The sequence below is a fragment of the Hippocampus zosterae genome, chromosome 19 (assembly GCF_025434085.1).
Source record: "Hippocampus zosterae strain Florida chromosome 19, ASM2543408v3, whole genome shotgun sequence".
Classification (NCBI taxonomy): domain Eukaryota; kingdom Metazoa; phylum Chordata; class Actinopteri; order Syngnathiformes; family Syngnathidae; genus Hippocampus; species Hippocampus zosterae.
In genome coordinates, this window is record NC_067469.1 from 11,765,088 (window position 1) to 11,785,492 (window position 20,405).

The following is a 20,405-nucleotide window of genomic DNA, read 5'->3' on the forward strand; positions in this document are numbered from 1 at the left end:
AAAACATGTTTTAGTGGTCAGGCAACATTGAGTTCATCCAGGCCACAGGGGTGGGCAACCCAAAATGTTGAAAGAGCCACATAGTATAAAAAAAATGTCTGGAGCCGCAAAAAAAAAGCCTTCTGTAAAACTTACAATGAAGGAAACACATGCTGTATGTATGTAGGAGATTGGACTGTCTCAGAATTGTTTGTTATTCATTCCTTTGTTGTGTGTTCACAAACGCCCCATAGAATTTATTTTGTGATTTCCTCGCTTCCCCTCCGTGAGTCGTCACCTTACCGTGGTGGAGGGGTTTGTGTGTCCCAATGATCCTAGGAGCTAAGTTGTCTGGGGCTTTATGCCCCTGACAGGGTCACCCATGGCAAAGAGGTTCTAGGTGAGGGGCCAGACAAAGCACGACTCAAAGACCCCTGATGATGATTACAATAAATGGATCTAAGTTTCCCTTGCCCGGACGTGGGTCACCGGGGCCCCCCTCTGGAGCCAGGCCTGGAGGTGGGGCTCGTTGGCAGGCGCCTGGTGGCCGGGCCTACACCCATGGGGCCCGGCTGGGCACAGCCCGAAGAGGCAACGTGGGTCCCCCTTCCCATGGGCTCACCACCCATGAGAGGGGCCAAAGGGGTCGGGTGCAATGTGAGCTCGGCTGCAGAAATTCGCTCTTGGGACATGATCTCGCGCCATCTTACCTCTCTGGGCTCATCCGCCCCTACACACCTGCCCGGCGCCTCAGGTCTGTGGACCAGTCTTTGTTAGAAGTACCAAGAACTAAACTGAGGCTCAGAGGGGATCGAGCCTTTTCTGTTACTGGTCCCTCTCTCTGGAATGACCTCCCACTAAACATTCGGCAAGCCTCCTCGCTGCCCATCTTTAAAGCCCTCCTCAAAACTCACTTGTATTCTTTGGCGTTCGACTCAGCATGACTTAGATTTGTTCTTAATTTTACTGTTTGGTGCTTTGTCTTACTGTTTATTGCTCATGCTAAATCGCTCGATGTACAGTACTTTGTATGCAGCGATGGCTGTTTGAAAGTGCTCTATAAATACTGTTGACCCGACTTGACATGGAATGTCACCTCTCTGGCAGGGAAGGAGCCCAAGCAGGTGTGTGACGCAGATAATTTTCGACTGGATATAGTCAGACTTGGCTCCACACACTGCCTGGGTTCTGGTACCAGTTCTCTCGAGAGGGGTTGGACTCTCTTCCACTCTGGAGATGATCACGGTGAGAGGCGCAGAGCAGGTGTGGGCATACTCATTGCCCCCCGGCTCAGTGCCTGTACAATGGGGTTCACATCGGTAGACGAGAGATGTGCTTCCCTCGCCTTCGGGTGGGTGGGCAGGTCCTGACTGTTGTTTGTGCATATGCACCAAACAGCAGCTCAGCATACCCACCCTTTTTGGAGTCCCTGGAGGGTGTGCTGAAAAGTACTCCTGCTGGGGACTCCCTTGTTCTGCTGGGGGACTTCAATGCTCACGTGGGCAATGACAGTGAAACCTGGAGGGGCGTGATTGGGAGGAACGGCCCCCCGATCAGAACTCGAGTGGTGTATTGTTATTGGACTTCTGTGCTCATCACGAATTGTCCATAACGAACACCTTGTTCAAACATAAGGGTGTCCATATGTGCACTTGGCACCAGGACACCCTAGGCCGCAGTTCGATGATCGACTTTGTGGTAGTATCATCGGATTTGCGGCCGCATGTTCTGGACACTCGGGTGAAGAGAGGGGCGGAGCTGTCAACTGATCACCACCTGGTGGTGAGTAGGCTTCGAAGGGAGAAGATCCCGGTCCGTCCTGGCAGACCCAAACGTATAATGAGGGTTTGTTGGGATTGTCTGGCGGAATCCCCTGTCAGAAGGAGTTTCAACTCCCACCTCCGATAGAGCCTTTCCCATGTTCTGGGCGAGTCGGGGGACATTGAGTCCGAGTGGACCATGTTCCATGCCTCTAATGGTGAGGCGGCCAATCTGAATTGTGGCCGTAAGGTGGTTGGTGCCTGTCGTGGCGGCAACCCCCGTACTCGCTGGTGGATACCAGCAGTAAGGGATGCCGTCAAGCTGAAGAAGGAGTGCTATCGAGCCTTTATGGCCTGTGGGACCCCAGAGGCAGCTGACAGGTATCGACTGGCCAAGCGGAACGCAGCTTCGGTGGTCGCCGAGGCAAAAACCAGAGCGTGGGAAGAGTTCGGTGAAGCAATAGAAGCCGACTTCTGGACGGCTTCGAGGAAATTCTGGTCCAACATCCGACGTCTCAGGAGGTGGAAGCAGTGCACCACTAACATTGTGTACAGTGGGGATGGGGCACTGCTGACTTCAACTCGGGACGTTTTGAACCGGTGGGCAGAGTAGTTCAAAGACCTCCTCAACTCCACCAACACGTCTTCCTTGGAGGAAGCAGAGTCTGAGGACCCTGAGGTGGGCTCTTGTATCTCTGTGGTTGAAGTCACCAATGTGGTTAAAAAGCTCCTCGGTGGCAAAGCCCCGGGGGTGGATGAGATCCGCCCGGAGTTCCTCAAGGCTCTGGATGTTGTGGGGCTGTCCTGGTTGACACGCCTCTGCAACATTACGTGGTCAACAGGGAGAGTGCCTCTGGATCGGCAGACCGGGGTGGTAGGGCCTCTTTTTAAAAAGGGGGACCGGAGGGTGTGTTCCAACTACAGAGAGATCACACTCCTCAGCCTCCCTGGTAAGGTCTATTTAGGGGTGCTGGAGAGGAGGGTCCGTCAGGAAGTCGAGCCTCAGATTGAGGAGTAGTGTGGTTTTCTTCCCGGCAGTGGAACAGTGGATCAGCTCTTAGCAGGGTCCTCGAAGGGTATGTGGGAATTCGCCCAACCACTCTACATGTGTTTTGTGGACTTGGAGAAGGCGTTTGACCGTTTCCCTCGGGGAGTTCTGTGGGGGGTGCTTCGTGGGTATGGGGTACCGAACCCCCTGATACGGGCTGTTCGGTCACTATACCACCGATGTCAGAGTTTGGTTCGCATTGCCGGCAGTGAGTCGGAATCGTTTCTAGTGGGGGTGGCACCCCGCCAAGGCTGCCCTTTGGCCTGGGTCTATCCTCCATCTTCATGAAAAAGTAGTCTATTCTAGCATAGGTTGCATGTAGATGAGAGTAATGTGTGTAGACTCTATGTAACGCGTGTGCATCCCTCCATACATCGATTAGCGCTAGTTGTTTTATTTGTGTGTTGATGCACTTGGTTATATGTATCCTAGACTTCCTTGTGCTTGTTGTATCTAAGTCATGGTTTAGTACCACATTGAAATCCCCTCCGCATATCAAGATCCCATCCATTTCCACAGCTATGACATTGAAAAGGCCTTCAAAAAAGTTCCTTTCACTATACATTGATTAATGCTCTTGCTGCTGCTCCGATAGAGGGTCCAACATTCGGCGCCGTAGAGAAGGGTCGGGAGGACGACAGACTTATACACCATGATCTTCGTGTTGGTGGAAATGGCGCGATTCCCGAAGACCCGACGGCGAGGCGTCCAAAGGCTGTGTGGGCTGCCTGGATACGGTGAGTGAGGTCCTCCGTGAGGCCGGCGTCCTCCTGGATAATGCTACCCAGGTAAGGGAACGCCGAGACCTGCTCGATGGGTTCGTCGTCTATGGTGATTTGGGGTGGATGATGGTTCAGGTGGAGGGTCTTTGTCTTTTTGGTGTTGACGGAGAGGCCAAAGGTCCTGTACGGAGCGGCGAAGACGTCCGCGATGAGCTGGAGGCCCCCGGAGGAGTTGGAGACCGCAGCATTGTCATCAGCGTACTGGAGTTCGCTGATGGTCGTGACCATGGTCGACTCCTCAAACGGCTGAGGTTGAAGAGCGACCCTTCAGTTTGGTAGCGTAGACTGATTCCGTGCTCCTGGACAGGGGTGACGTGGTGGATGAGCACGGCGATGTAGAGGCAGAACAACGTCGGCGCCACCGTGCAGCCCTGTTTGACACCGGTCCGAACCGGGAATGGGGGAATCATTTCGCCCTGAGTCAGGACGCAACCCTTCATGCCGTTGTGAAACATTCGGATGAGGGATATGAATTTGGGGGGGCAGCCTTGACGTTCCAGCACTTTCCAGAGTGCTGTTTGGGGCACAGAATCAAACGTTTTGGCCAGATCATAAAAGATGGCGTGGAACTCCCTCCGCTGCTCCCGGCACTTCTCCAGGAGCTGCCTGGCGCAGAACACCATGTCCGCGGTTCCCCTGTCTGGATGGAAGCCCGCCTGGGACTCCGGAAGAACCCGCTCAGCGAGACAGGTGAGTCGGTTGGCCAGTATACGACAGATGAGTTTTCCAGCAGTTGACAGCAGGGAAATTCCACGATAGTTTCCACAGTCGAGTTTGTCGCCCTTCTTGAATATCGTGACGATGACGTAGTCATTCAGTTCTCCAGGCACCGTCTCCTCGACCCAGCATTGAAGGATGAAGGTGTGGAGGCGGGTGAGGAGATGTGCACCCCCAGCTTGTAAAAGTTCTACAGGGATGTCGTCAACTCCAGCAGCTTTATTCTTCTTCATTCTCCTCAGGGCTCCGGAGATCTCCCGGAGAGTCGGCAGCTCCGTCATCCAGTGTTGCACGGGGAGCTGGGGGACAGGATCGAGGAAGCCGTCTGCTGCGCATGTCGGACGGTTCAGGAGCTCCATGAAATGCTCCTTCCATCGCTGGTGAGTATCCTCCTTTTCCTGCAGGATTGTGCCATCCTTTTGCCTTCACAGCCAATGGAGGACTGTGAGCCGGACCGATGATGCTTCCTCGTTGCTTTGAAGAAGTATCTGGTATCGTGACGGTCAGCGAAACTCTGCATTTGGTGGGCAAAGTTGACCCACCATTGATTTTGGATCCTTCGGATCTCTCTCTGTGCTTCACTCTTGGCCGCCCGGTAGACTTCTTCAAGTCTCTTGGAGGAAACACAGTTCTGCCATGCAATGCGAGCCTCTCTCTTTCTTGAAATCAGTGGCTCAATTTCTTCCAGGTTTTCGGCAAACCAATCGGGATTTCTCCTCTTCTGGATACCGAGGACCTCTTCCGCGGATTCAGTGAGCGCAGTTTTCAAGTGCTCCCAGTCTGAGTGGACAGTGGCAGGAAGGGTCCGAGGTTGAGTGTCCAGTTTGTCCGCGAGGGACGTCTGGTACTGTTCGAGGACTTCGGGATTCCTCAGCAGCCCAACATTGAAACATATCCTCTTGGGGATCTTCTTCCTTCTTTTCGCAGGCGCGATCTTCAGCCTAAGTCTTGAGGCTACCAGCCTGTGATCGGACCATCCGTCATCCATGGAGCGGATTGCCCTCGTGACCATGACGTCCGCTCGGTCGCAGATGCGGGTAAGGACGTAATCGATCAGGTGCCAGTGGCCGGATCTTGGATGTTGCCAGGTGGTCTTGTGGTTGTTGGCCATCCGAAACAGTGTGTTGGTTATTACCATCTCCGTCTCTTCGCGGAGACCAAGGAGTAGTTCTCCATTTTCGTTGCAGTTGCCAACGCCTTCCTTCCCCAGAATTCCTCCCCAAAGCTGATGGTCCTGGCCCACCCGCGCGTTGAAATCCCCCAGAACCAAGAGCTTATCCCGGGGGTTGACGCGCAGGATCAGGCCACGCAGCGCGGCATAGAAGGACTCCATCGCCTCCTCCGAGGCGTCCAGGGTAGGTACATAGGCGCTGATGATCACAAGGGATTGGGATTGACATAGAGGTAGAGTGATGGACATGAGTCTCTCAGAAGTTCTTACGGGGATTATGTTGTGATCCCTAACCAGATGTGACTTAATGCAGAACCCTACACCGTGAATTCTTCTCTCCTCCACAGCTCGTCCGCTCCAGAAGAAGGTGTACCCGTGCCGAGGCTCCTCGATCTGCCCGGCACCAGGGAGACGGGTCTTGGAGAGGGCAACAATGTCCAGGCCGAGCTTCTGAATCTCAAGGGCGATGAGGGCAGTCCTGCGCTCCGGTCTATTTGCTCTTGCATTGTCCATCAGGGTTCGTACATTCCAAGCACCGATTTCCAGGAAAGCAGTCCGGTTATTGTACACTCAACATTCGTCAAAGGAGCAGTATCTGTGCTTGGTGGTTGCGCCTTCTCGGCAGCACGCCTGTACCAGCACAGATTTTGATTGGGAGGAATGTCGGCGCCATTGACTGTCGGTGCTGGACAGACCTGGGGCACTTGTGTTTTTTGCGCCAGTAATGGGCAGCATTTTTCACAACCCCGATTTGGTCAGTGGCTATGTCAGCGCTGTTGGACAGTTGGCGTTGGTGCGGCTGGATGGATGGCCGCTGAAGTTGAGGATGAGGAGAGAGGAGCGTTGGCGAAGAGCGCCGATGCGTATTTGGAACCGTGAGTCCCCGCTTGGAATTGAAATGGATTTCCATGGGACAGGACCAAAGCATTAAGGGATTCCCTTTTTATATCCCCTTTCCCATGTTGGTGGGTGGGGGGTAAAGCCTCTCCTAGTGAGAGGGCCCCATAGTGGCGGAGATCATCTCCAGTGCTGATCTCCCAAGCTCACTACAAAAGTCCAACAATTCAGTTCAAGAGCTCCCGGCCGGAGCGTTGTAGATTTCTAAACATTCTTTAACCTTCTTCAGTGGATTATTTTGGGAAAAGAAACCCCGTCTATCAATCAAATTACATTGCTCTATATAACCTTCGTTTACACCCGAACATTCAGAGCCTGTCGACAGATTTCTAATTATTTTATTTGCTCCCCCGTTTGAAAACGTTTAACAGCATCCCCACACAAAATTTGTTCTTTACTCACAACCGTTGAACCAGGGAAATCAAAAAAAGTTATGTGGATTCCAAAAGTCTTTTGAGAACAACTGTCCGAGTTCTTTGATCCGCAGCTTTTGTCCTTCATTCTCCTTGTCTCATCCAAATTTTCTCACAATTATCTCTTGGTCTTTGTCCACTTGCGCGCTGCCTTCAGTCTCTGTTGTGTCGTCCGGTTCTCTTGTCCAAGGCTCGGCACCTGCCACCCTCTCATCCGCATCGCCTCCGCCGCCTCCTGAGTGCTGTTGTATATTTTCACTCCTTCAGTCCAGTGGACCCTCAGTGTGTCCATCAGGGATTGGAACCTAATTCCCTTCTGATTTCGAATTTTTTTTAAGTCCAGCATATTCTCGATGTTTAGCCGCCACTTCTGTCGCGTAGTCATGGTCAAAGGTCACTCTGTTTCCCTCCACTTGGAGCGACGTTCGCCAGGCCGTCCTGAGTACGTTTTCTTTGATGTTGAATCTCAGGAAGTTTACCATCATCGCTCGTGGTGGTTTGTTCAATACTGGTTTTGGAGCTAGCGCTCTGTGAGCCCTTTGTATCTCCAGTTGAATATCTTCGGAGATTCCCAGCTCTTTATGGATAAGCTTATCAACATAGTCGATTGTGGAATCTCCCTCGACCCCCTCTTTCAGTCCCCAAATTCGGATGTTGTTCCTCCTCGACCTCCCTTCCCAGTCGGCCACTTTCTGTTGGAGCTTCCTTTGTTGTTCGAGCGAGACAGTGAGAATTTCCTGTGCCTCTGTACTCCAGTCCTCCACTTCACCTGCTCTTTCTTCCAGCATCTCAATATCCTTCCTTTACACCCGGATGTCAGCGTTCACGGATTCGAGCTTTCTGTTAGTTTCCTCCCGCAAGTTTTCAAGTCCTTGTTTCATCTCCTCCATTTTTTCGGCGATTCTGACCAATTTGCCGTCCAAATGGTGTTGTCCAGTGTCCATTTTGGCTCTTATTTCTCAGAGTCTGCTCTGTAGATTAGCCTGCAATGCTGACGCCCAGGCAGGTTGATTGTCGATGTCGCGAGCTAATGCTATGTTAGCAGTAGCCGCTAGCGCCGATCCCCCTTCACCTTTGTTGTGCGTGTTTTCAGTCTGTTTCTCACCCTTCTTCTTCTTCTCCTTTCCCTTTCCAGGCAGAGCTTTGTTCATATCCATCTTATCCTATGTTCGGATCGCTGCCTCCGTTCTTTTGTCGTTTTTTTTCTCCGTTTTTGCTCGTACGGCCGGGAGCTCCACGCGTTTGCAGCTTACCCTCTTCCTGTCATACCGGAAGCCCTCTAATTATCCAATTTTACTTGGATAATTTCTAGCAGCGAAGGAACACTACACAGGCATCTTCAACAACAGTATGTGGGCTTCCGCTCGTGGTGAATATGGTAATAGCTGTGATGCTTTGACTCCGAAAGCTACCTAACAGGATGTACGCCTGACCAGATGTTGTCTTATCAGGGCTGAAGAGACGTGTGTGCGACTACTGCTAGAGCTAGGTCAATAATAAACTGATGCTTGCTGAAAACCGACTACGTCTTTTTTACCCACACCACGACATGATGTCAGAAGTGGGATAGCGGTAAAGAGCCTGAAGCTGGGCAGAGCTCCACAGCTGTGGAAAACTTCGTGCCTGGTCCCAGTGCCCAAGACCCCCCACCCTAAGGAGCTGAACAGCTACAGACAGGTGGCGCTGACGTCTCACCTGATGAAGACGCTGGAGAGACTCATCCTCGCCCACCTTCGACCGCTGGTGAGCCCGCCACTGGACCCGCTGCAGTTTGCCTATCAGCCTGGCATCGGCGTGGAAGACGCCATTATCTACCTCCTCTACTCAGTGCTGTCACACTTGGAGAAGGCTGGGAGCACTGTGAGAATCATGTTCTTTGATTTCTCCAGTGCCTTCAACACCATCCAGCCCAATTTGCTGGGAGGCAAACTGCAGAACGCCGGAGTGGACCACCATCTCACAGCATGGATCATAGACTACCTCACAAATCGGCCGCAGTACGTGAGATTGCAGAGCTGTGAGTCGGACCGGCTTCTCTGCAGCACTGGCGCGCCGCAGGGGACTGTTCTGTCTCCATTCCTGTTCATCCTCTACACCTCGGACTTCAGACACGTCACTCCAAACTGCCACCTTCAGAAGTTCTCCGATGACTCTGCGATTGTTGGCCTCGTTACAGAAGGGGACGATCGGGAGTACAGGGGACTGACAAAGGACTTTGTGGACTGGTGCCAGCAGAATCTCCTCCAGATCAACCCTAGGAAAACTAAGGAGTTGGTTGTGGATTTCTGCAGGAAAAAGTCCTCACCAGCACCGATGAACATCCAGGGTATGGACATAGAGAGGGTGACCTCCTACAAGTACCTTGGTGTTCTTCTCAGCCTCAGCATCTCAGCCCGGGACAGAAAGAGACTGGAGCGACTGGTCAGGAAGGCCAGTTCTGTCCTAGGTTGCTCCCTTGACACTCTGGAGGAGGTGGGCAACAGAAGGATGCTAACTAAGCTAAAAGCTATGATGGCCAGTCCCTCCCACCCCCTCCAGCCCGCCCTGACAGCACTTGGTAGCTCCTTCAGCCAGAGACTGTTACACCCGCGCTGCAAGAAGGAGAGATACCGACGCTCGTTCCTACCGACTGCTGTCAGGCTGATGAATAAAAAATAACAATCATAATAATAATAATAATAATTAAATGATGTGAAGGAAAATTGTAAATAGTACTGCGATTTATCCATTTTGTGTTCATATTGCATTTAATTGAAAGATGTTTGTTGTTTTTTTCTCTTTCTTCTTTCTTCTTTCTTCTTTCTACATACATTCTTGCTGCTGGAGGCTGTAAATTTCCCCAGTGTGGGACGAGGATATCTTATCTTATCTTAAGATAAGAAAACCTGTATTAGTATTAAAAAGAGCACGAAGATCAACTTTTGAGGCTGAGAGTGGGAAAAAAAGCTTTGTGCCCAGAAAGAACGTGATATATGAGAGAGCTCAATTCAATCGGAGAGTGCAGCAACCAGGCGAGGCTGTTGACATTTTCTGTACTGCACTGTATGCCCTGGCGGAAAGCTGCGAATACGGAACACTCCACGACCAGTTAATAAGAGACCGCAACGTGGTGGGGCTGAGAGACACCAGGAGGACGCAGAAAAACATGGCAAGGCAGTCAGAAGTAATAAAAAAAAGCAGCAAAATGACCTCAAAGGAGGAGGTATCATGGACATTGATGCAGTAACAAAAGGAAGAAAACAAAAATAATTCACACACACACACAAGACCCCTCAGCACCCAAAGCACTCATCAGCAAAGCCACAGCCATCATCATCGGATCGTCAGACATGCTACAGATGTGGAAAGTCACCTGGTCATGCCAAAGCACAATGCCCAGCGAGAGATGTCACATTTGGAAAGCGAGGCCATTACAGCAAAGTTTGTAAGTCTACCAAAACAGTACATGTTGAAGAGACAGACTGTAATGAGGACACTCCCTTATTCCTAGGCTCAGTAGATACAGGCTTAGACCCATGGTTTGCTGATTTGACGATAAGAAACTGGTTTAAAAAGTTCGGTTTAGGATTGACACAGGCGCCGACGTCTCAGTTATTCCGATCCATATCTACCATGCCATTGGAGAGGGCAACTCTCAATCAAACGCGACAGACAACTATTTGGCCCAGGTCGCATACCCCTATCTGTTTTAGGCAGATACAGTGAGTCACTATGCAAGGGAGAGCAAGTGATACAGGAAGAGATTTATGTTAAATGTAGCCTTGTTAAGCAGACCAGCAAGCATTAAGCTTAAAGTAGTCGACAGAGCAGACACCATAGACAAGTCTGAAATGGAAGAAAGCCTACCCAAAAGTATGTCAGGGTTTAGGAATGATGCAACAGCCATACACGATCAAGCTCAGGCCAGACGCCATTCCCTACTCCCTAGCTAGTCCCCACCCCTTTACTAGGAAAAGTGAAAGAGGAGCTCAAGCGAATCGAAGACATTGGTGTCATATCCAGAGTGGAAGAGCCACCGGGCTGGTGTTCGGGCATGGTTCCAGTGCCTACAAAGAACAGCTCAGTGCGCATCCGCGTCGACCTCACTCGACTCAACGAAACGGTCTGCAGAAAGAGATACATACTGCCATTGGTGGGGTAGACTATTGGCTCTCTGGCTGGAGCAAAGGTCTTCAGCAAATTGGATCACAATAGCGGATTCTGGCAAATCCCATGGTCCCCTGAATTGTCACTATACACGATGTTCATAACTCCCTTTGGCCGCTTCCGCTTTAACAGGTTGCCCACCGGCATTGCATCAGTCTCAGGACTTTTTCAGCGGCGCACGTCAATGATCATCGACGGGCTACAGGGTGTCGTGTCGACGTGAGATGGCAGACAGTGCGCTAGTGTGTGCGGCGACGCTCCTGCCATTTTGGCTTTTTTCAATGCTCGCAATACTTGTTGCCTTCTTAATTGCTTCTCGATTGGTTTATGATCGCCAATCATTGTTGTTGCTTCAACAACACGACGGAGATTTGGCCGCATTTTGGCAAAAAGACGTTACATCCGTTCTTGGCTAACCGGCTAATCTCTTCCGCAGTGTATATTAACACAAAAAATATATCACTAACATGTACAAAGACGCACAAATGGTTGTTCGTTTGTTTTCTTCTCGACACTCCTCGGATCTACTTGGGACCTGTCTTAGATCTACCGGTAGATCAGGATCTACCTAATGGGCACCCCTGCTCTAAATAATGTAATCTGAGTAATGACTGGAAAGTCAAGAAGTGAAAAGGAATATTTTATTCCCTTAAGCGTCCTTTAAGCTTTGCTAAATCTTTATCAGTTGCTGAATGTGTAATTATCTCGTAAGGCTTTTTTGAGGAGCATTGACTCTGGTATGTATTCTTAACCGATACTTATTCTGTTAATTTGTTTAAACTCATGGTTCAGGATTTGCAGAGCTGGTTCTCATGGCTGTTGCCCTCTAGTGTTCGAATTAGGAATTTGTACCAGGACTTTAAATCATCCGATTTCTCCTGCTTATCTTTAGTGTTTAATTCTCTGCCTGACGAGGCGCGTTACCTTGACACCCCCTCCATGGTTTTAAGTACTGGTGGGTGACCCCTCGGGCAAGACCCCACTGTCCAACAATCGTCCCACCAGAGGTTGGGGCGACAAGTCGGATAATGCTTCTATCAGTATGTCATATGCTGGCGAAGTGCGTGGGGGCCCCGGCGGAACATACTGGGCAGGCGAGGCCGGAGAGAAAGAGGAGTCAGGCGGGTCCGGCGAGGCCGGAGAGGTCAGCGCATCGTGGGACAGGGGTGCGTACCATGGGGCCGTATCCCCGACGCCAACTATGCCACCTCTATCCGGCATCTCCTCGTCATCGGACACATCTTCCACCTTAATCTCCATCTCCACCGTTACTGCCATCTCCGCAGGGGGCTGCCATACAGGGTACTGAGGCACAACCTTAGGGCTGGCCATGACGCAGGAGCCATTGTCGCGGTGCATCGTTAACTGTTAGGAGCCGTCAGGTAAGCGCCAAGTGATGCGGATTAGGGGGAAGACATCACCCACCGGGAGGAATGCACTTCGCGGGATCTCCGGTTCCCCTTTGGTTACCTGTAACAGAGTAGCTCTACAAGCCAGGTCAGCAAATCCCAGCCATTTCCAAATTGCCCTTTTGTTAGGTCGTGCTTTATAAATGCGACTAGTATAAATCCCGTCCGGCATGAGCCAGAAATCACGTGACCAGTTCAACGCCGACGGAAAGCAGCAATGGCCCATAATGGTCTTCCCCACGACACACGCACAATTAATCGACGTGGACCCGCAGAGAGCACATGGTGCCATCCTGCAACATACACAAAGACAGTGCAGCCTTATTTGTTACACAGTAGTTTCTGTGAAGTTGTTGGTTATGTCTCGTCGTAATGTGTCCCACTCCGGGGAGTACTCAGTGGGTTCAATACTCTGTATCTCTTGGCACCCAACTACCACGCCGTGACAAAGTAGGTGTAGACAAACCACTCTTATGAATCGTTAGGGGGGTAGCTAATAAATTTACAGTCTTGCTATTCCGAGGTGGGAGGGTAAAGAAAGCCGAATAGGTAAAACCAGGCAATCAAAACCAATTGGTCAATCAAATTTAGCCAAAGGAGTGTTGCCAACACTCCCCACACAATTCCCCATGTTATCAATTTGGCCGTTCGCAATATCCAAACTTTTCTGCCTTGTCCATGAGGTTTCTTCTGTAACCTAAGAACTAGTTATAACGTACAAGACCAATGCTATTGTGAGTGTTCCCCCTCAACACTATTGCCCCGTAAATAATCTCGAAGGCTTTCAGTGAAGTCAGGTCCAACACTATCCAACAAAGCAACACAAAAGTCTCGGCAATGGGGGTGTCGTACTTGATGATAACCCTTCCATGCATGTAGACAATGAAGCAGCGCAGTCCTTAATTGTAAGTGCAATACAAAAACCTAAGAACCAGGACCTTTGTTACCGTTACCAGACTTTGTCATGGTTGGCTGGGTCATCATCATCCGAATCAGAGAGCAACTGTCGAATCTGTTGAACCTGTCGAACCGCGGCACTAGGACTATCGACCGTGTAGGTTGACGTAAGTACCATTGGCCGGTGGCCACTATGGCTTACCCAGATTACAAAAAATAGCCAATATTCTAATTCATTACTCACATTCCTTAAGGCACCCGGTCGTCCGAAGGTGTCATTAGAACTGTTACCGCAAGCTATTGGTTCGCAAGGTTACCTTTGCGAGAGCGGGAATCCATCTGAGCTCCCACTCTCAGAGCATTGGTCTTTATATGCTTGGTGGCGCCGCCCAGGTCCTCAGCTCCTCCTTCTCGGCTGGCTCCCCAGTTTCTGGATTTGCGTCGGTCCTTGGCTCCGCCTTCTCTGGAACCGCCCCATGGAGACTCCACGTGCCAGTTTCATTTCTGCCATGGCTGCATCCACAGTCGTCTCGGCAATCCTCTTTTGATGATCGCAAATGCGATAACAGTTGCAGCCACAAGTCCCAGTCCCAGCAGGAACCAAAATCCTGAGGTTTGTACTAAGTGTAATAATCCATCACCGATGTCTGCACCTCCTTCTTCTGCCACTTCTACGGCTGAAGCGACAACCACCTTGGCTGTCTGTACTGCCGCTTTTCCTATCTTCTCGTACCAAACACACTTGTGTATATTATTGCCATATCCGCATGTCATCCAATGTTAATAAGGGGAATAGCAAGTTCCACCGTTATACAGTCTGTTCGGGCCCAGCCAGTCAAACCTTATGATCTCCTTCCCTTCGCGTAGGCTCCTTCGAACTGTCCTCGATGAACTGTATCAACGCGTCGGGTTGTTTTGGTAGTAACTGACCCTCAGTTACTACCAGTTAACTTGTATTTTCTAGACCGTAGTCTTGTACAGTCCAATCTGTTAAGGGGGCTCATTCTTGTCCAATTTCCTTGCTTTTTAATCCAAACTGCTCCTTAAATTCCAGCGTAATCCCTGTCGGGATATTGTTGGCACAGTATTCAGTCCAGTTTGGCACCTTGCCGCAAGGTCTTCTGGTGAGCTGTATGGTACATCTCTCGATTTGTGTATTCTTGTCACAAATCATCGACCATGGTCTGGGGTTGGCGTATGAGTAAGGCGTGTACAAAGGTTTAGTGTCTTGCTCTTTAAAATATACTGTCGTGAGGTATTGGTACTTCACCCAATAATTCGCAGTTATATTAAGACAGTGGATCATGAACATTTAGCCAATGTTCATGATCCACATCAAAAGTAGTCGGTCTTATGCCAGGTATCCTTTTCAGCCCTGTCGGATGACAGTAACTACAGTAACTTAGCACATGATGTGGGTTTGGGCAATATTTTACGATATTCCAATAACAAGGGTTAAGGCTCATTGTCTTTATGCACTCTTTGGTTCTTTTGCCCAGGAGTTGTCTTTGTCCCGGGGAGCACGGTGATCTTTTTAGTCGTCTAGGTATCGCTTTCGGTATTAACGGTAAATTCTCTGAAACGCGTTCCAGTCATCAGGTGACTCAATGTCACACGTAAAAGTCAAGCAACTACAGCATGGAGTTTCAGGGGAATACCAAGCCTCGCAGCTGTTGTTCATGTGTGGCGTGGCCGTAACCTGATCTTTACGGGGGGACTTTCCGCTTTCCCCGCCCAGTGTTCGTCCTTTCCGTCAGGTAGATTTTTACAGCTGTCATTAGCATACCATTTTGGGTTTTGATTATTGATCTCAAGCCAGGTTCTCTGGATAGTCCTCTCTTCTTTTCTTATTTTACAAAATATTCCTATAGTGACTGTGTTTTGTTCTACAAATCTAATAACTCGTCGGTCAATCACCATAGCGCTCTTACATTTTTTGTTGGTATCAATGGGGTAGGTTGTCCATTTTCCCAATATGTCTTTTACATTTTTACTCCTCTTAATGTCCTCCAATAGGTTATATCTATATATGGTTCTCGCCGTAATTTTTTCTTGGACGTTGCTTACTTGGTAAGTCTGATTTTCATCAAGGGCTACTTCTATCTTTGCTTCTTTCCATTTTTTATTCGCTATTACAAACTTCATAATCCAACATTCTTGTGTGATAAATGTTGGGCCGTGTTTTATTTTTAACCAGTTCCACGGGTTTTGGTGTTGTTCTGACTCGCTGTATTTTAGTCTGGTCTGTTGTCTCTTCTCCCGATATAATTTCCTTCGTCGTATCATTTCCCGATACTGTGTCTTTAGTCTGTACAAATACTCCCCTGTTAGAAAGTCCTTGGCAGGCTGAGTCCGAGAGTCCGTATTTAGATGGTAATGAAAGTTCATGGTTGGATGTGCAGGCGGTCGGGTGGGCTGATGGCGCGTCCGGCTCGAGTGATGGTCAGCGGCGCGGGTTCGTCGTCGTCGTGGTAGGCCGGTTTCAGGCGGTCGATTGAGACCCAATCCTGTCGACCATGGATGTTGAGGCGGTAGGCCTTGTCGTTACGTTGCTCCACGGCGTACGGGCCGCGGTATGGTCGAGTTAGAGGCGGGCGGTGGGTGTCGTTCCTTACAAAAACGTGAGTACAGGTTAACAGCGACTTCGGTACTCGTCTGTTGCGCTGGTCTTGGTAGGTCTGGAGTACGGGTCGGTACTTTCCGACGGTGCGTCGGAGATCGGCGAGATAGGCCGTAGAGTCGGCGGCGTCTTGGCTGAACGGGAAGAACTCCCCGGGAACGGCGATTGTTTCACCGAATACCATCTCGGCTGAGGAGACACCGAGACCTTCTTTCGGAGTCGTCCGCATTCCGAGAAGTACCCAGGGCAATTGGGCACTCCAGTCTGGTCCGGTGCAGCGGGCCATGAGCGCTGCCTTCAACGTGCGGTGAGTGCGCTCGGCCATTCCGTTGGCGGCGGGGTTGTAAGCAGTCGTATGATGCACAGTCGTTCCCATGACCTGACCAAGGGCGGTCCAGAGCTGTGACGTGAATGAAGAACCTCGGTCGGCGGTGATATCGTCAGGAACTCCGAATCTGCTGACCCAGCCTTGGAGAAGGGCGGCGGCGCAGTCTTGTGCAGTGGCTCCTTTCATTGGGATCGCCTCAGGCCATCGAGTCGACCGCTCGGTGGACGTGAAGAGATACTGGTAGCCGTCTGAAGGTGGCAGCGGTCCAACGATGTCGACGTGAAGATGGCCGAAGCGACGTCGGGGTTGTGGAAACTGGCCGATACCGGATTCTGTATGTTGGCTGATCTTACTGGCTTGGCATTGGAGGCAGTTGCGAGCCCAGGTTCGTACGTCTCTGTTGATTCCATGCCATACAAACTTCTCGGTCATCAGTTTGGCGGTTGATCTTCCAGACGGGTGTGATAAACCATGGATGATATCGAACATTTGACGTCGGAGCGTTTTCGGGATGAGTGGCCGAGGGCGTTGCTTGCTCACATCGCAGAGTAAGGTGCGTCCGTCGTCGCCAAGCGGTACGTCTTTCCATCTCAGGCCTGTGACGGACTGACGATAGTCAGTGGTGTCTTTCTGATCAGCTACTTGGGCGTCGGCGATGGCTCTGTAGTCGACGCCAAGATGGACGGGGTCGATTTCTACTCGTGACAGGGCGTCGGCTACTGGATTCTTTTCACCAGGGACGTACTCTATCTCGCATCCGAATTCTGCGATGGCGGAGAGATGACGCTGCTGACGGGCGGACCACGGGTCTCCAGCTTTGGTGAAGGCGTGTACGAGGGGGCGGTGGTCGGTACGGATCTTGAACGGCGTTCCTTCCAGCAGGTGGCGGAAATGTCGCACAGCCAGGTATACGGCGAGAAGTTCGCGGTGGAACATACTGCATCGGGTTTCAGGTTGGCGTAACTTCTGACTGAAGAATCCCAGAGGCTGCGGGATACCGTTGATGACCTGCTCCACCACACCTCCTACAGCAACGTTACTTGCATCGGTCGTCAGTTGAAGCGGAGCCGCCGGCTTCGGGAATGTCAATGTCGCGGCTTTGGCGAAGGCGACTTTTGTAGCTTCGAACGATTTGCTCTGGGCGGGGGTCCATTTCAGGTGTTTCGGGTTGCCGCTGAGCGCCTCGTATAGCGGGGCCATGACGTGGGCGAGGCGAGGCAGGAAACGATGGTAATAGTTCACCATCCCAGTGAACTCTTGGAGAGTCTTGATCGTTTTCGGCGTAGGGAACTTGCGGATGGCGTCGACTTTAACGGGCAGGGGGCGGACTCCGGAAACGTCGATTTGGTAACCGAGGAATTCTACTTTCGACGCGCCGAAAACGCACTTGTCTCGTCGTACTACCAAGCCGTTGTCGCGGAGCAGTTGGAGGACGTTTCGGACGTGGTCGTGATGCTCTGCCTCCGTCTTCGAATGGATGGTCGACGTAACATATACAGTACGACAGTTCGCCGAGGATGCTGTCCATGAGGCGTTGAAAGGTGGCACCGGAGTTGCGAAGACCGAACGTTGAGTAGTAGAAAACGTAGGTGCCGAACGGCGTGATGATCGCTGTTTTGGGGACGTCGGGCTCGTGGACGGGAACTTGAAAATAACCCTTCAAGAGGTCCAGTTTCGTGAAGTATCTGGCGCCGTCCAACTCGTTGGTGATGTCCGCGATGTTGGGTAGGGGATAGTGATCCGGTTCCGTCTTCACATTCAGCAGGCGGTAATCTCCACACGGCCGCCATGAACCGTCAGTCTTTTTTACATTGTGCAGCGGTGACGCCCATGGACTGGATGCTTTCTTGCAGAGTCCCATCCTTTCCATTTCGGCGAAAGCTTGTTTGGCGGCCTTGAGTTTGACGGGCGAGAGGCGTCGGAACTTGGAATAGACGGGTGGTCCTTTTGTCTCAATATGGTGGAAGATTCCGTGTTTCGCTGCTTTTCCCGGCGTCTGGTGAAGTTCGGGTTTGAAGACGTCGGCGTACTCGGTTAGTAGGTGCTCGTATGGGTTGTCGGTTGTGATTGTACAGGCGTTGACGTTTTCTTGGACTCGGGCGACGAGGTCGGTGGACTGGACGATTGGAGATTCAGCATTCTTCGGTTGCCGACATCGACCAGTAGGTTATGGTGCCCGAGGAAATCGGCTCCGAGCAGTGGTGTCTTCACGTCAGTGACAATGAAGTCCCAGGCGTATCGGCGGTTGGCGATCTTGATGTGGATGCGGCGGCATCCATACGTGGCGATGGGCGTACCATTGGCGGCCACGAGTTTGACTTGGCATGGCTGGTTGTGACGTCGGTTTTGGTCTGTGGCGGGGTAGATGGAGCGGCATGCTCCGGTGTCGACCAGGAATTCGCGATTGGAGATGGCATTGGTGACGTAGAACCCCTGGTTCGGGTTGGCGATCGTACAAACGTAACTGTGATAAGGGCGCCACGCCGCCGGCATTACTGTCGGCGGGTGGCCGTCGCGTTTTTTGAGAACTTGCAGTTCGGGAGGCAGTTTCTCGCGTCTCTGCCGAACTTGTTATGGTAGCTGCAAATACCAGACGGTAGCATGTAGCCGTGGGACCCCTGGTTCTGAGGCGGAGCTTGACGGCGGTCTTGCGGTGGCGTATGGCATTGATGTCTGCGTCTTAATTGGGCGGGGCTAGTGCGCTGCAGGCGGCGGCGATCGGCGTCGACTTCTCGGCGGCTCTGGTCGCGGTAATCAGGTCATCGGCTTTGGCGACTAGTGCGGACATTGACAGCGTATCGGCGTCGTGGAGGGCGGCACGAACTGAGGACGGGAAGGACTGGGTAGTCGGGCGAGTGACTGCATCTCGTTCCACAAACTGAGAGCTGTGCGATCGCCTAGATCTTGACTGGGCATGGCGAGCAGTCGTTTGGCGCGGGCGCTGACGGTAAGAGTATACTCTTTCAGCAGGTGATCTTTCAATGAGTCGCACGTGATTTCGTCGTCTTGCTGGTCCAACCATGCCGAAACGTGCTGGAAAACGCTGTCGGGGATGGCTTCTAAGACGTAGTCCGCTTTTGTTCTCAGATCTGTGACTTTCCGGAGGCGGAATTGTACTTCGGCCCGGCGAAACCAGGAAACGGGTTCCTGAGTGCTGAAGGGCGGCAGTTTCACTGAGACAGCGTGGATTGTGAGGTTATTGTTGGACGGCGTCTGCGGTTCCGACTGGGTCGGGAGCTGGCCGTTGGCGTTGGAAGGCGGTGGAGTTGTCGACATCTTGAGTCTTGAGGGCGTGTTGAGAACGGCGAAGGGTCACCAGTTGTAAGGAGCGACGCCCAGGATAAGTGAAGTACTCGAAGAGCTGTGGTACAATGATTTATTTTAGCAACATACGATCATTTACATACCAGCAAAGCGGACCTTAGCGTAACAAACGTCCAGTCCTTGGATCAAGATCGATTTCCGGGCCGCTAGCCAAGCCGGGGGCTGTGATTGGTTGGGAGCGAGCGGCAGCGGGGCCGCCGATTGGCTGATCAGTCTCACAGCACGAAATTCAAATGTCAGAGTCCTCAGAGGGCATTTGTGGTTGCTACAAATCGTATCATCCACGGACGTATCATAGACGTATGATATAAACGTATCATCCACGTCTGTCGAGTTAAGTCCTATGGGGCTCTTAGTCGCAATGTTCTCGTTCTCGGTCTGCGGTTCCAGGCAGTTGTACATTAAACAGTTCCAGGACGGCTCCCACTTAGGTCGCATGTCCATGCACGAGTGATTCAAAGGTGCTGCAGGTCTGATGTAGTCCCATCCAGGCCGCATTTCTCTTTTGTGTTCCCAATATCCAATTGCTCCTTTTGTCATGGGCATGCAGCCGACATTGGAGAACCGTCAAGGATGGTTGTCTCCCATGTCGAGCCAGTTCCTTCTCCCTATTTTGGTTGTCAGGTTCGTAGGGCAATATAGCCAAAGTTCCAGTGTTCCGTTCAAGTCGTCGTCAATCCCCATTGGGTCTAGAGCATATTCTGCGCAAACTTTGTCGGTTTCTTGAGGGTATGTAGTGTACTTTGTCAGCAACTTAACTTTCTCTGCTTTGGTTCTTGATCTTAACATCTGTGCCGTTATCTTTGTCACAAGATCACCGAGCCTTAACTTGAATTTTTTGTCGATTTCCGTTTTATTGCTGCTCAGTTCACTTCTGATGAGCGTGTAGTTCCATTTCTCGGCTGCTGGGTGTC

General features: G+C 51.3%; 1 long non-coding RNA gene across 2 annotated transcripts; it reads left to right on the forward strand.

The window, feature by feature from the left end:
• The first annotated feature begins 4,749 nt into the window (after positions 1 to 4,749).
• Positions 4,750 to 5,637, forward strand: LOC127591937 (uncharacterized). Of its 2 annotated transcripts, none has more exons than XR_007960031.1 (4): positions 4,750 to 4,881; positions 4,975 to 5,038; positions 5,214 to 5,323; positions 5,474 to 5,637. It is a non-coding gene; the product is annotated as an uncharacterized LOC127591937 (long non-coding RNA). The 2 variants fall into 2 exon arrangements; XR_007960032.1 differs by having other exon boundaries at positions 5,497 to 5,637.
• Positions 5,638 to 20,405: the final 14,768 nt, after the last annotated feature.